The 16,485-nt window shown below is 36.7% G+C and overlaps 1 protein-coding gene across 1 annotated transcript in view; it reads left to right on the forward strand.

Annotated features, from left to right (window-relative positions):
- LOC114541976 (ryncolin-4-like) overlaps nucleotides 1-16,485 on the forward strand; it is an 86,562-nt gene that overhangs the window by 37,019 nt on the left and 33,058 nt on the right. The gene's annotated exons all lie outside the window — the stretch shown is intronic.

Raw genomic sequence — 16,485 nt, forward strand, 5'->3', positions numbered from 1 at the left:
GCTCATCAACCTGGACTTGAAAAATATGTTAATTATCGTTTAATGATGAAGAAGAGAGCAGATGCATGATTAAATTTGCGGGCCTGATATTTCCACAACTGAGGAACCTTGTCCAAGAGTTAGTCAGCTAAACCTGTTAAAATCTTTAAAATCTAAACTAGATTAGTTAAATCAGTGTTAGCCGGCAGATTAGCAACTTAACTGCACCTGGTGAGGTGGATTAGCACAAATATGTTTTGAAAAACGCAATAAATTAACCCCGCGGGATAAAATTTAAAAGCTATTTTAGCTGAGGGATAGCATGCTTTTGAACAATCAGCCTGTGAAGTTCAAGAGGTTTAAAAGAAGTTTTGGTCATACAACGATTCCCAGCACATATCTGAGGGTAGGTGTATAAAGTAGCATCCTGTTCATTTTTGTTAAAATATTTTGTGGTTAATTATTTCACCATTGCTTCCGGAGAATGTCACTGAGAATCCCGTAACGTTACACTTGTAATTTATCCCAAACTTTAACTACGAGATTTCTATAGCTTTCCAAGTCCCCGTTACGCCGTGTTTGAAGAACAATCCCGTGTAGTTTGTCTCGAGACTTTAGGTCAATTGTCAATGACAGACGTGATGTTGTGTTAAAGACCCAAAGTTAACTGAATGACATTGTGAGGACTTCGGTTTTAATATTAACATCTGTTTCAGTAAATACGTATAAAAAACGATTTAATTTCGTAGCTAGATCCCAAGAGAAATGAGCGCAATCCGTGATTTTTGTATTCTCTAGCTCACAGTCATATATAAGTAGGTGATGACTTTAAACCTTTATTTATTTTACGCTGACACATAAATTGGAAAAGGATGGCTGATCGGGAAAGCAGAAAAGATGCAAATCTAAATATTACAAACAGAATTTAGAGACCTATAAAGGGAAATGAGCCAAAAAAGTGGTGGTCGGAGTGTAACAGACGGTGTGGAGTGTCTAAATCAGCAACGGATGATTGTGTCGAAACTGCTTCCCGCCACTTCCGGATATTTCCCTTCAAAGGCAACAAAACAAAACCTAGCAAATAAAATTAACTATGCCTTTATGGAACCCCAAGAAACTTATATACCCCTGTTCCAATATAAAAGACTTGATGCCATAAATGTCGACTAACCTGTAATCTCCCTTCATGTTGTAGAGAGACAACTTAGTACAGTAAATATATCAAAAGCATGTGTGCCTGATAATATATTAAAATTGGATTCTTAAGGAATCCGCACATATTTTAGCGGAACAAGTATGTATGTTAATCAACTCATCACGTACTGAGAAAAGCCTTCCGAGGTATGGAAAAGTGAAAATGTTACAGCTATACCTAAAAACCAAACTTTGGAATACATTAACAAAGACCTAAGAACTATATCATTGACACCCACCATTAGCAAAATGTCCGAGGGCTATGTTGTCAGAGCATCGGATTAGACAAGACCTGTACGTTGTATCCCTGATTCCTCTACCACTCACGCTCTTATAAATCTTGTTCACAGCTGGACTAGTACTAAAGCCACCGACGACAATTAAGCTAAAGTACGAGTCCTTTTCCTGATTCAGGAAGCCTTTAACTTAATAGACAATAATATCTTAATATCCAAACTATCAAATTATTGAATCAATCCCCATATTGTGAACTGGATCTGCGAATTTTTGAGCAATAGACAACAAAGGGTTAATGTAGCCAACGATTGTTTCTCGGAATGGAAATCGGTACCAGTAGATGTTCCCAAAGGGACAAAACTGGGTCCCTGGTTATTTATAGTTATGATCGCGGACTGCAAGATTAAGTCATCAAACGAAGTGTCAAATATGTAAACGACACTACTAGTTACGATATTATTCAAAAGAGCTCACCAAGTTCAGCCAGCTGTTAGTAAATGAAGTAGAAGAGTGGTCACAAAGTAATAAATTCGAATTAATTGTTAAAAAATGCAAAGAAATAACTATTCCTTTTCAAAAACCACTACCCTTTTGAGGACTTGCATATAAAAACCATGGCGAGAAATTTTGGTCACTTCTCTCAAGTTCCTAGGAGGGACATTAAAACAAGACTTGAAATGGAATACCCATAACGAAAACACTATTAAGAAAGCGTCCGAGAGATTTACTTTTTTTCACATTTGAAGCGTGCAAAAAGTGACTTCGAGTGACCCAATCAGGTTTTATTCAGTTTTTTGAAGAAAGACAACAAATATGCAATACTCTCTTTGAGAAAGTGATAAGAAATGAATGTAGAACGTCTGCCTTTCCGGACCCAGTGAGCGCTACCCCGAATTTAGGCTCTATAGAATTGTACTAAATTAGTACAGTTGATAATATAAAACAACGATTTACACAACATTAATCTAGAGGAGTATTCCAACCCCGTCGTCGTCGTGTTGCCGTCCTACCTGCTTAAGGTCCCTATTGAGGATTCATCAACTTATATCCACACTTTCTTGATCAGTTTCTACGTCGAAACGACTAGTCATGATTTGGACAAATATTTGATTGGTTGCGAGCATACTTCCATTATCTGTTTCAATGCAAAACTTTTGTTTAGTCTGCATGTTTTTTTTTTATTCGATACACCAGATCATTCAGTCTTTTACAACAGTAAACGGACCCTCCCAGGGCCTCGTGAACTTGGATGATCTTCCTTTCTTTCGTCGAAGGTTAAACGATCATCCCTTTTTCAAAGGGTTTGCACTACTGTCGTTAATATGTTTCCTCATCTTCTCGTAGCTTAATTCCAAGTTTTCTCTGGCAAATGTGTGAATTAATTCCAAATATTCTCGTAGACTTTGGACATGCTGCGTAGAACTCTTGCGTTCATCTTCTTTAAGAGTTCCGTAAACGAGATCAACCGGTACACGAGCCTCATGCCTAACATCATATATACGTGCAGGAGTAAATCCATTGTGCACAGCTGTCTTATACGCCATTAGAAGGAGAGGTACATGCATACTTGTCCTAATCGCGTCGATGCTCTTCCACAAACAAAGATAGTTGTGTCTTTAAAGTTCGGTTGTATCTTTCCACCATCTAATCTGATTCTTGATGGAGTGGAGTTGTCCTAGTTTTATGTATACCGAGCAGTGCGCACATTTCCTGAACACCGTCGACTCAAAAGGTATTCCTTGGACAGAGTGAAGCTCGAGTGGAACACCAAATCTGCAAACAAACTCGTTGACCGTTTCTTGCGTCCTGTCTAGGAATGGCATAAGGCCTCAGGCCACTTCCTGAAATAACCCATTGAGACTAACAGGTATCGTCCCCCTTATCAGAGAGAACGAGTGGGCCCGTCACATCAATTGATATCCTTTCAGTAGAGCTACAGACCAGATATCTCTCCAGACGTGCTTTTTTTCGCCGACTTCTTCCTTTCTTTGATGCACAAAGAGCACAACGCGCACACCACATTTTTACATCGGATTGACAATACGGCAAATAGAATCTTAATTACAATGGTACAATTAGTTGCAGTATCACTTCTTCACCGTGTCTCCCATTTCCAACGTCCTGCTTCACAATGAGCCTGTTCCACTGCACCCAATTAAATTTGTTCACTTCACAACGACTTGACTCCGCTGACTATGCATCTGGTAATGACTTTTATGAGCTTGTTAAAAATATAATCACGATCTTGAAAATGTCCGTAAATAGATGTTTCAAAATAAATTTCAAATTCATCCAAAAAAAGACAAAACACATGTTTATCGGATCATCTTTTAAGAATAAGAATAAAATTGCTCAGACCCCAATTTTAATCTATTTAACACCGCTTGTTTCCCAATTGAATCCAACGAACTCAAAGTTAACACTCTCTCTACTCCAAAAATATGTTTTTCACTAAACTTCAATTATGGTTGTTAGCTTTATAACTTTGTGTAGGAGAGACTACGCTTTCTAGACGGCTATAGTGAGTGAGAGTGACGTTTAGGAATACGGACGTAAGCCTCGTAAGAAAATTTATCCCCTTTTACAAGCCCCATTAAAGTTAAAGAATCTCCTACAAAAATATATTTCGGATCAGAATGTCCTAAAGTGCTGGGAGATTTCTAACGAAATAAGAATAGTCGAAATCTTTTCTTTAAATCTGTACACTTAAAGACGAAAATGACAAATCAATGACAATGGACGATCATTGGTTCTGCAATTCTTCTTATAGAATTTTCACAATTATGAAGAGCTTGTATTATTAGCAGTGGGAACAACGACCACGGCAGAGAATTGTAAAAATAATTTTTCCATAAGCTTTTCTGTACTTGATATGTCTTACTCCATAAATCAAAGCATTCACAATTGAGTTTATTCCAATAAAACTCGAAGTTAAGAACCACGAACCAAATCTGTCGGCATGAATCATTGCAATAATTGTATACCACGGACCCAATAACTGTTGGTAAAAAACAACAGATCGCCAACACTGTAATAACAATAAGAAATGTTTTCACTTCTGTAAACGCCTGAAATAGACGAATTATAACCCTTGTCCTGCTTGGCTGTTCGTTGTCGTTGCTGCAGCCTGCGACCATTGATTCATCAAAGATTCGTTTGCGTTGTTTCCGAGACACACGTAAAATTTGGAAGTTAAGAAAGAATATTAAAGCCAGGTAAATATAGAGAAATGGAACTGCCGTTGAAAAATAAATGTCATCAGATATGTAACAAATGCTTCTGATTCTATGATCGTACCTCCCAAGGTGGAGATGATAAATAGCGTAAAGACAACAAGCAACCAGCCAGATTCCTGATATGGCTAAAAAAACTCGTCGCTGTGTCACAATCATAGGATATTTCAGGGGTTTTTTGATGAATAAATTAAAATCAAGAGTTATTAAGAGATTTGTAGCCACTGAAGCAAACATCAACGACCAAATTATAGAACGACTTAACTTACAAAACAAGTCCTGATCACTTTCAATGTTTAATGTAGTCTTAATAAACTCGATGATCCATAGTGGATAAAATGTTAAACACACGAGAAGATCCGCTAATGCCAAGTTTGCTATCAAGTAAGATGTCGCTGTCTTTTCTTTACACAGCAAAATTGTGTACATTATAACTGTGACATTTCCCAATACTCCAATAATCATCGCTATAAATTTAAAAGCAACTGAGAAGTAAGAACGCTGCTAGAAACTGGGGCAAAAGTTGTGCCATTAGTCATTTTGAGACGTTGTATACCAGTTGATAACGAACTATTCCGCTATTGCGATACGTTTGCGTCCGTTTTGAATACACACCTGTGTGCTGATAAATCAATAGGTTATAAAGACGAGGCAGTTTTATTAAACTGAGCAAAAAAGAGTAAATGTCATTATCTCGAATGATTAATTTAACGACGTGCATATCGTGCATATATTATATAAATTCACTCTAAGATGGAATTATAGTTTGATCCGTCGGAGAAATCCAGTGAAAAACTCAAAGAGGACAATTGAGATAGTTTGTGAGATAGTTCGTCCGTATATTCGGTGATTAAACATGATTCAAATTCATCAGCGAAAATTAAATGGTTTTGCGAAGACCGTCTGAATATAGACGTACGATTAGACGTGCTTTGCAATTTCCGCTTATATTTAAAATGCATTGCGTGTTAGTTACAACGCGATTAATTTTATGTTTTGACATCGTAATAAAGAAACATGCATAAAACATAATGTAGTCTTTTTCAGAGCCATTGTTGCATGAGACATTGAATACTGCACATAATATACATCTTCGCGTTGAAAAACAAGTGATGGCAAATCTGCAAATAGAATGAGTTTTGCAAGACAGCTAGAAAATTAGCTTTTGAATAAAACCACAAGTACTTATGCGAGTTTTGTTAACTTTAAACTAAAGCTCTTGTCATGATTACCGAAAAAACATGCGTTATTTTATATAATAATTCTATACCACGTACACTATCCTAATAACTGATGATAAAAAACAACACATCGCCAGCACTGTAATTACGATAAATTGTGTGGCAGCAGAATAATTATATGACAGTTACCATAGAGCTTAAGCTACTTGATATTCGCTATATTAAAAAACGAAATAAACATAAGTTGCTTTTCTGCCGCATTGAGCGGGCGTTTTATGAACTCTCACAGCTTTAGCTTGTTTTCATCTTATAAATAGATCATAAATTGTTCCTATGTTACCACTATATACGAACTGTATCCACTATCCGTGTATATTTAAATACATGTTGCTTGATAATTTTCCTGATTGTTTTCCAAATTCTTTATTGCAAAACGTTTAATGAAACAACTTTAAGAAGCCTTTGTGAAATAACAACTATATACCAGCATCTGTTGTTGCACTGCTTGCTCACATTCTCATTTAAGATAGAAATTTATAGCCTTAGCCGATGACCTCTACGTTAAAATGGAACCAAATTTTGAATTCTTTTGGGGCATTGCAAACTACATGCTTTAAGTTAAATCTCAAATTTATCAGCACATTACTCATCAGATTCCCCGACATACAATTCAAGGGACTACCTCTCTGTAAGCATTTATATCACCATGATAATAAAGGTCCGGGTCACTCTCTGCATGAGTATAATTATGTGCAATTATTGTGAAATTTTGAAGTTAGGCTAGTTTCAGACTTCGAACTTTTCATGTGCCGAAACCTAATTTTAATGAGCTGAAGTCTTTGTTCAAGTTCATTTGCATTCGATTCGGCACATGAAAAGTTAGACGTCAGAAACAGGCCTAAATTAGGGCCTGTTTACACTGAGTCAGTTATCCCGGCTAGGCGAGGTGAAACTGCATTATTATAATGAAAAACTAATCAGGTTAAGCCTTTGATGTGATGCGCCCTTTACCTCGCCTAGCCGAGATAACTTGCTCCATGTAAACAGGCCCTAAAGCCTAGCGCACACTGGTGCACTTAACACGCACACACGTCACTCGTGACGATTGTCACCTGCACATATTCCTCGTCTGCGGGGACCAAATTGAGATATTCTGTCATTCGTGTCGTAATATCCAATTATCAAACATGTTTAATATTTTCTATCACGCGTGACAAATGCGCCAAGTGTGCGCTGAACAAATGCGATTAAAACATGCAGCAAGGAATATGTAAATGTGAAATATACAATAAACAAACTAAACATGAAGTATGAAAGTGATGATTATTTGTCTCAAGACGAAAGTATTTTGCTTTTCCTTTTCCTTTTGCTTATGCGTCGGCGCCGGAGACGCCTAAGGGTAGCCAATCGTAAAATATGGACGAAACGATGGATGGACGAAATGCTTTTTCTCGTAAATCTCTGTTTTTGAGATCTCGCGAGCGTACATTGTAAATACACGGATATTTGGGCCATATGTCTACCAGTTTGTCTTCTAAAATGGCTTCTGCAACCAGTTCACTGCGTTTTTCCTCCATACTTTTAAGGTTATTTATTGTATTTCTCATTTACATATTCCTTGCTGCATGTTTTAATCGCATTTGTTCAGCGCACACTTGGCGCATTTGTCACGCGTGTTAGAAAATATCAAACATGTTTGATTATTGGATATTACGACACGAATGACAGAATATCTCAAGTTGGTCCCCGCAGACGAGGAATATGTGCAGGTGACAATTGTCACGAGTGACGCGTGTGTGCGTGTTAAGTGCACCAGTGTGCGCTAGGCTTAAAGCCCACTTCATACGTCACATTTTGGTCGCGTCGAATGCAATTCAAACAATAGATAATGAGATGATGAACCTCATTTAGCTTAATTACCATCTCATTATCCATTGTGTGAATTGCATTCGACGCGACCAAAATGCGACGTATGAACTAGGCCTTATGGTTACCCGAGATTCAAAGAAGTGTGAGAGGACTTTGAGGTATTGAAATAGTTTTTGTTTTTTTGGGACACCCTGTATACAGCGTGAGTAAAAAAACCCTGATACTATTGAAAGTCAAATTAGCTCTCTAACTTATGTGTACGAAAGTGTTCAAACCAATTGAAATAATCCAACGTGGCGCCTGTGCTAGAAAAACGATTTGATGAAACTGTTTACAGAACAAAACTTTATGTTTAAGGTTAATTATTACTGATTGTTACTGATTTGATATGCTTCGTATACCCATGAGATATTTTAGGCAACTTCTGTCACATTACAGCCGGCTAATTTGAATTTCAAAGGTGTCAGTTTTTTTACTCACCCTGTATTACGCTAGCTGACAATATATACAATGCTGTCAAGGATTTCAACTCCTATAAACTTGCTCAAGGTATTGGTTTCTCAGATGAAATACAGGAAAATCCTTGACAATACCATTAAACAATACTATAAACGAGAATATGAACAGGTTTCAAATTGGAAAATATGACTATTAATTTCGACCGGCAACGTACGGGACAACGCAAATATTTAATGGTACAAACGGCAGCATCGAAGCCCATGGCCATCCAGTGAAATATAGACAGCCATGTCGGTTGTATCATCGCACGATAGTCTCTATGAACTTATAGTATTATCGGAGTATAGCTTGATTAACACTAAAGAACATTGGATAATTATTTACCTTATCGCACAGTACATTTCTCAATTCGTCGAGCACAAGGGTATATTACCAAAACCAACAGTAATTACAAAAACCTCTCGATGACATGTTTTTATATTCTCATAAATATAGCTTGAGTTGCTTGAATTCTCTTACAAAGAACTGTCTTCGGCTGCAAAACACTGTCTCTGATCGTCTGATCGGTCATGATCTACATGCAACCATTACATGGTGTCACTGAGTAAAAACACTGAGCCTTTCATATTCAAATTTGCCGCATAACGGCTGTAATTTGACAAAAGTTGCCTGAATCAGTGAATAATTAATCTAAACAAAACTGTAGAAATTTGCATGTAACTCAACGACTCCAGCATAATTAATTTATACTGAACGGCAGCCAGACATGATTCAGAGAGTGTTTTGTGAAATGCACGGGCGAACGACTCTTCGTGCTGAAAGAAACGACAATGGCGTAGCCAGCCTGACAATTTAATCATGCTACGCTAATATTTTCGTATTCATTGACTGTGAAAATAGCGAATTTCTAAAGAAATGAATAATGATAATAACATAAAATTTGCATCGCATGACTAAATCGTCAGGCTGGCTACGCCACTGAGAAACGAGGTCATGTTGATACAAAATTATTCAGTTGAATTCATTTATTTAGGTCCTAATTTCATTATGTTTAAGGTTCTTACAGACGAGCAATTTTTTCTATGACAAGTACATTTGTACACAAAGTTGGGCGAACAGACGAATAATTAAAACTTGCCACATAAAAACTTGTCATAGATTTTCCTGTACGAGGCTTTACTCAAACGTGTTTTCCGACGTATTAAATAAAGACCTCGCTGCAGTTTGTTGCATGTAAACGTATTTTCATTGGATAAAACCCTTGCAGTGAGCTGGCAAGGTCGCAACCTCGCAGGCCAGGTTTTCTACCAGCGCTCCACGACACACGCAAGTTCGCCATTGCGATGAGTAGAAAAGAGCCTTTATTTATAGCCACCAAAGTTTTGTCGAATCCAGGAAGGCGGAGGTTGAGGAATGAAATTTGAAAAGCCCCTGATGATATGCGATATTAGGGCGTTGTATTACAAACGGACAGTTCGCGAGCACCACTTTTTTATTTTATGTCGCAAGGCGAAGAGGCTCGAATTGCGAGTGACGAAGATAAGGCTGCTAGATAAAAGCAATATTATTGTGAGAGGAATGCTTCAAGAATTTATTTAATGAATGAGGACCCGAAATGGCGAGACTATTTTAGTTTTTTAAGTTTCACTTAAATTTGCTAAGATAGGAGCAATATCTCAAGAGAATTGAGTGTGAGTTGTTGGCGTTCTCGCAAATAACAGAATACACTAAAAAAATACAAATGATATGTTACCTAAACTCGGTTTCAAGAGAAAAGACATATAGAAAGCTATTTTCCATAAAAACAATTACTTAATTGAAGAATAAAGAAATTATCCGAAACATACAAGTTTCAAAATACAAAAATATCGCATTTTTGTACGAACTTTTCATGCAAAAAAAACTGCTACATGCTAGGACGATTGGCAAAAATAAAGGACTATAAGTGTCTTAAAACTATATCAAAATTACGAGGTAAAAAACAAAATTTACTCGAAAGCCAAAGCAATAGTTTGAAGCGCACTTGTACTCACAGCGAAAAATTCATATTTACTCACTCTGTAGTGGGAAAATACAGTAGTCAGATAAGGTAGATGCAGAGAAACAGATTGAAACTTTTTTGCATTTCCCCACCTTCCTCTGGTTCCTCGTCGTTTCCTCCATAAACACAGTAGCCTGTCTTTATATAAAAATATTCAGCGATATATATGAATGGGGCTACGTAAACTTCACATAAGATGAGATGAGATGAGATGAATTTGACGTGTTTAATCTCCACTCGATATCATTAATTTTACCGCCATGTAATTGGTGAGATCATCATCGTTGGCCAATGTTGCCAGCCACTTCCTCGTTGCCTTGAAAGCTTTTGCGTTATCACTAACCATCAAGCTTGCATGGAGATCCCCTTCTCGCGACGAACTTCTTCAACGTTTTCTAAAACTCACTAGCTGTCATCTCTTTGCACAGGTCTAGATGTACCACTCCCATACTGGCACAAGTGAACATAGCAACACAAGCCTTCCTGGTTTTGTTGTTATACTCATTTCAGTGGACGGGTTTTCTTGTTTCTTAAAAGTCTCCAATAACTGGTGCTCGTAAGAAGATCCTCTCCTAAACTCAGTCACTTTTCAAGTTTTCGTCTCCGTCTTTTACCAGGCTTTCTTTTACCGTCGCATTGATATCGTCGTTTATGGCAGCTCCTGCTACTAGTACCACTTCCGCCGAACCTCTTGCTTTGACCGTCTCTATGCTAGCTTTACGTCGTTTTTGCATGTACCACTGCACCTCTCTTTGCTTTTCTTCCATTGCAGCTGCTTCCATTTCTTTCCACTGTATTGCTTGGAACTTCATCTGCTCATCATTGAGTCGCTGCTGAAAGTATAACTCGTTCTTTAGTTTCTCTCCATTTCCTGATCATTGATTTTTTCCATATACTTTTTCAACTTCGTACGAATGTCCCGAAAAGATACAAAAAAAACCCTGGTCACCTGGTGTTTCTTGCTCCCATCTTTGATATTGTCGAGGTTAGTATCTGTGTTCATTAAGTGTTCCATTTTCACATCTCTTGCCTTTTCTAGTCGGTTTATTGGTCGGTCCAACCCATCATCAGAATGTTTTACATCATCGATGACGTCGGTGGTGATGAATTCCTTTGTCTCACCGATTTGTAGTTCGGGAACTGCTAATTGATTTTGAAATTTTTCCTCTGTATCTATGTTCCCTTTGTAGGTAATTCGTTCAATACATAATCCGCGACCAAACACGAGAAATGTATTCAAACGTTCGGTATCATGCCATTGTTTCCACTTCAAGTGTGGGGAATTTGCCGTGAAATTTCCCTCGCTCCCACTCCCCGCACCACTGGGTAAAAAGTTTTTTCAATCGTTCAAAATATATTTTGCATCTTATATTTTGCATTGAAACACCATAAAAAATGAAAAATAAAATGTTAAAATTCTTGTCAAATCTCCGGAGAGCGTGTTCGTTCGTGTTCGATTCTAAAGATCTTCGATTTCACTATGGTAACACTGAACTGCATAATGTAACTGGATAATAAAATGCAAATTGTTCGACGACGATTTCCGACACCCCCAACGTGACATGGGAAAAATATCTGCACTGTACCCCGGATGTAGTGGCGTATGAGTTCTACGAGTGTTTTAGTTCTCAGTAAAATACCCCATGAATCCACCACTTTGTTTTGTTCATATCACAAATGACGTCATACCGTGTACCTGTAACTGAACAGACAGCGGTTCAATGTTATCTATTTGTTCATACTTCTATATGAATTTTTCCAAAGCAACCTAAACGATCTATTGTAATACCAATTCCGAAACCATGCAACGCCACCGCTTCCATTGAAGATGATCTTAAACCAATAAGTCTTACTTCGCAGATATAGCTAAGCTGTGGGAGGGTTTAACCTTAATTCCTTGCTTTCAGAAATGAGAGATTAGTGAGCAACTTGATGTTAAACAATTAGCTGTGTCCGTGAAGTCGACTACTAACCCAGGCCTTGGTATATCTTCTCCATGCACCTAATCCATGCTGGACTAGACCGGCATCGGGCAATGGCTTACCCGCACGACCGCCGATAAGCGTTTAGCTAATATTTTAAAAAATATGAGGTTTCCTTAAGCGAAGTGGCCTACGGATTGTTTTCTCAAAATTTCGAATGAATTCCTGTTTTATTTCGCTAATTTGATGTCTCTCGATGGTGTTTACAATGGCGGAAACTTCAGGCTATAATGTTGTGCAAACATCGGTAAAATATTAGGCTGTATATTTTCTGGCATTTCTTCAGGTAATTTCGCGGATAGTTAATTTTCACTTTTACGAAACTATGACTGTAATGTTTTAATAAACTCTTTCCTAAAAAAAAAACTTGTCGTTATACATAGACGATGTAAACAAAGTCAGCACGCGCGGAAGTATTACACGCGCTGTCAAAGTCTGGGCTGCCTATGTCTGTACTTGAAGATTTTGTATGGTTTTGATGTTTTTTCTGAAGCCTCAAATGTTGAAATTTTAACAGTTACCTAAGCTGGTAGGGTCTATAAACGCCTGTAGAAAAAGGGTGACATGACCTTCAATATTGAGACTGTATTTTCACGAAATGATAAATATTGGCTATCGACGCTTGCTATTGAGTCATTCCATAATATAAACTTATAGTTATAGCTAATCTAGGCCTAGGATCTTATTTTCTTGGTTTAAAATGGTGATGGGTGCTGCATTTCATGTATTTCTAGTCATAAAATAAAACGAGTAATATTTTTATCAATATATGTGTTATGCCCTGCTTTTGTTAAATAATATATAAATTAACAGACATCTTTGCATTAACATATTTTCTGCTAAAAAGGAACAGTAATATTTATGAGCAGCTGCCAGTGTCAGAGTTTAAATATTTGTTCACATACAGTACTTGTAACAAATGAAATGAATGATATTAATTTTTATTGCCGTATAAAGAAACATTCAATATAAAGTATTGAAGATAACCCAACTTTGACAAAACTGTCAAAGGCTAAAATGCATTCCATTGAATGGCTAACTTAGCTACAGTTTAAATTTGCACGCAGTTGCAATGCTGAATATAACTCGTAATGTAAACACAAGAGGGTAAAGAACCAAACAATTAATGTTTTATTTATTTGGACGAAGAGATAGAAAAGATTAAGATAACGTCAAAAAGCCACTTTTTGTGGATTTGCTTGAAATGTATATTTGAGTGGGAGCTTACACAGTCTAAACGTTTTGACCATATATATGAGACTGATCAGTCATCACGTTCAGCATTTGTTGCCATAACAACGTAAATATTGTTGATCACATTAAATTTTCCTTTCTCAACATTAGACGTAGTTATAATATTCAGTTACGCAGACTTTAACGTTTACCGGAAAACGATGTCCGGTAAAAAACGTTATTCGCGCCAGTTAATCTCAAGTCGAAGTTAAAATAAAGCGGCAGGCACTTTTAACATGCAATAACTTATAATTATAACCAATTGGTTTTATTTAATTACTTTTCGCGCTTTTTTAATTAACTCAAACCGAACAAGTTATGATCGAAAACTGAATGCAAGATTACTACGAACTCGATTTTTTTTCACGTTTGACGTTTCTAAGGTCAAACTATATTTTTTGTTGCTATGCTATAATAAATGTCATTGAAATTTTCAGAGTGATCTATGAAAAGGTAGATTATGCATTTTAGTATAATAGAGCATATCCACGTTGATTTATAAACCGTAAAAACTATCCGTTTGAGAACTTTGCTTTAGAGACAACATTCTCCCTAACCGCATTATATTTAATGCTCGGCGCTATACGACTGTTCATAAACTGTCAAATAAGAGACGTTGATACTTATTATGCAGCTTGCACTTAAATAATTTATTTGCTGTTGAGTGTTTATAATAAGAATAAGAATAATTTATTTGCTAGCATGCATATCAGTATTTTGCTGCTGTTCTAGGCAAACCAACTGTTCAAAGTCCTGAAATAATTTCCAATATATCTTATAACCAGATCTGTGGTAAGTCATTTTAAACATTAAAATATATTCTCACTTACTTTGTTTCGCAAAATGTGACCAAAATTTTGTGTTAATTTGGGAGTTTGAAGGTCATAGATGCCCTTAATGAACGAATGATTACTAGCAAGCAGGTTTTCTGCGCAAAAAATACACATGCACACGCGAGTTTTTTTTTTGTGGGAGAAGGGGTTTGGGGGAAGCACGATCCTACAGAAAGTAATTTCTCTTGGTCAATCTCTCATTCCAAAGACTCGTTCTTAAATGGCCGTTAAATCGTTGTCCTGGGGTTTATATTCTCCCAATTAGGACTCCCATGATGTCATGTGCACAAGCTACATACCATGAAAGAGGTAGCTAGCCTCTAAGACATCAACCTGAAACATTCAAAATAAAGTGTTGAAGATAACCCAACTTTGACAAAACTGTCAAAGGCTAAAATGCAACCCATTCAATGGCTGAGTTATACAATTTAAATTTTCACGCAGTTGTAACGCTGAAAATAGCTAAAGACAACGGTCCAATGTTATCTATTTGTTAATACTTCTACATGAATTTTTCCAAAGCAACCTAAACGATAAGTTGTAATACCAATTCGGAAACCATGCAACGCCACCAACTTCTATTGAAGATCATTTCAAACCAACAGATCTTACTTCGCAGATATAGCTAAGCTGCGGGAGGGTTTTCTCTCAATTCCTAGCCTGCGAATATTGGAATATATTTATACGCTTCTTCCACGGTGGGGGGTGAAACGCGATAAATAGATCTATTCATTGTGTTTCCCCCTACAGTGGAATAAGCGTATAAATAGATTCTGTTATTCGCAGGCTACTTAATTCCTTGCTTTCAGAGATGAGAGATTAGTGAGCAACTTGATGTTAAACAATTAGCTGTGTCAGTGAAATCAACTAGTAGCCCAGGCCTTGGTATATCTTCTCCTTGCACCTAATCCATGCTGGACTAGACCGGCGTCGATCAATGGCTTACCCGCACGACCGCCGATAAGCGTTTAGCTAATATTTTAAAAAAGATGACGTTTCCTTAGGCGAAGTGACCCGGGGTAGTTTCTTCAAAATTTCGTATGAATTCCTGTTTTATTTCGATAATTTGATGTCTTTCGATGTTCTTTAAAAATGTGGAAACTCCAGTCTAATGTTGTGCAAACATCGGTAATTATTAGGCTGTGGATCTTGTGCTATTTCTTCAGGTAGGTTCGCGGATAATTAATTTTTACATTTACGAAACTATAATGTAATGTTTTAATAAACTCTTTCCTATAATTATATACCTTGTCGTTATACATATAGACGATGTAAACAAAGTAAGCACGCGCGCAAGTATCACACGCGCAGTCAAAGTTTGGGCTGCATATGTCTGTCAAATTAGAATAAATGCAAATTATCATGTCGCAAAATTCTGGTAATGCGACGCTTGCCATTGAGTCATTCCATAATATAAACTGATAGTTATAGCTAATCGCTAATTTTCTTTGTTTAAAGAGGCGAGGGGTGCTGAATTTCATGTATTTCTAGTCATAAAATAAGACGAGTCATATTTTTATCAATGTATGCGTTATGACCTGCTTTTGTTAAATAATATAATATTATAAATTAACACAAATCTTTGCATTAACACATTTTTTTGCCAAAAAGGAACAGTAATATTTACTTATAAGCAACTGCCAGTGTCAAAGTTTAAATAAATGTTCACATACAGTACCTAAAACAAGTGAAATTAATGAAATTATTTTTCACTGCCGAATATTGTAAAGAAACTTTCAAAATAAAGTGTTGAAGATAACCCAATCTTTGACGAGACTGTCAAAGGCTAAAGTGCATCTCATGAATGGCTGACTTATGCAGTTTAACTTTTCACGCAGTTGTCGAGATGAAAACAACTTACTCAAAATGTAAACACACGAGGGCAAAGAACCAAACAATTAATATTTTATTTATTTCGTGCGAGGAGATGCAAAAGATTAAGATATCGTCGAAAATCGACATTTTGTAGATTTGCTTGCAATGCATCATTTGAATGCGAGCTTATACCGTCTAAACGTTTGACCATATATAATTATGAGACTATTAATCAGCCATCACCTTCAGCAATTGCTGCCATAACAACGTAAATATTGTGTACTACATAATTTGTTACTAACTTAATCAAAGGACATTTTACTACATCATCGGGGATATAACATTCAGTTTTAGCAAAAGATTGCATCAAAGATTGCATCAAGAATATTTATTTTTACCCAACCGAAAAATGCTGTTTGGAGTTGATTT

The sequence above is a fragment of the Dendronephthya gigantea genome, unplaced genomic scaffold, assembly GCF_004324835.1.
Source record: "Dendronephthya gigantea isolate DGI-Jeju-01 unplaced genomic scaffold, DenGig_1.0 000326F, whole genome shotgun sequence".
Classification (NCBI taxonomy): Eukaryota; Metazoa; Cnidaria; class Anthozoa; order Malacalcyonacea; family Nephtheidae; genus Dendronephthya; species Dendronephthya gigantea.